We start from the raw sequence: 823 nt of genomic DNA, 5'->3' as shown, positions 1-823 counted from the left end.
AAAATAAATATGAGTCAAAATATAAAAACCGTGCTTGTGCCTCAGTGTTATGATGTGTCTTCAAGACGGAAATTACGGTATAATTATGGCTTAAACCCCGCAAACATGGAAAGGTATGTTGGTGTTTAAATGAAATACATTTGATTATTTCATTATTTTTTGTTCTAAACATACAGGTGATACCGCTGTTCTGGACTTGCAGCATTGAAGACGCTAGGGATCACGTGAGAAAACCACACACGAAAAATGTTCGCATAAGATACGGCAAAAATGTAAAGGTATGTTGATGTTTAAATTAAATACATTTGATTATTTTATTATTTCGTGTTCTATACTACAGGTAATGTCGCTGTTGTGGACTTGAAGCAGTGAAGATGCTAGGGATCACCAGATCTCCAGATCCTGTGAGAAAACCACACACGAAAAATTTTCGCATAAGAGACAAGTAAGGTTGTCTGAACCTAATTATTCGTCTATTAATGCAAAACTATATATATATGTATATAAATCATCTGTATTTTCATATGAAAAAAGGCTATTGACCACATGGTCTTTCCGCCTATGTTGTTTACAAGATTTTTTTTTTATATAAAATATTTTTTCCTTATATCTATAATAATATGAATAAAATAACAAAATAACTCTCAATTATAACAAAACTCAAATAGTGTCGAGGTGGGAAAGTGGTATCGTGATTGTCTATTTTGTCTAGTTATACATAGTGGGTTTATTATTGTCAAACTGTTAGGATTATCTTTCCATTTCATTTGAAGTTTTATTAGTCTGTCAGTTATTTTGGTTATGTTGGTACGTTCGTAAAGGA

At 31.7% G+C, this 823-nt stretch overlaps 1 long non-coding RNA gene across 1 annotated transcript; it reads left to right on the top strand.

Moving 5' to 3' along the window:
- The first annotated feature begins 6 nt into the window (after window positions 1-6).
- LOC125503340 lies at window positions 7-483 on the top strand. The gene is made up of 3 exons (XR_007280751.1): window positions 7-113; window positions 177-278; window positions 341-483. It is a non-coding gene; the product is annotated as an uncharacterized LOC125503340 (long non-coding RNA).
- Window positions 484-823: the final 340 nt, after the last annotated feature.

The sequence above is a fragment of the Dendroctonus ponderosae genome, unplaced genomic scaffold (assembly GCF_020466585.1).
Source record: "Dendroctonus ponderosae isolate FM_Combo_2020 unplaced genomic scaffold, Dpon_F_20191213v2 Dpon_F_20191213_1995, whole genome shotgun sequence".
Classification (NCBI taxonomy): Eukaryota; Metazoa; Arthropoda; class Insecta; order Coleoptera; family Curculionidae; genus Dendroctonus; species Dendroctonus ponderosae.
Note: the sequence above shows the minus strand (reverse complement) of the source record. Positions and strands in the feature narration are given on the sequence as shown.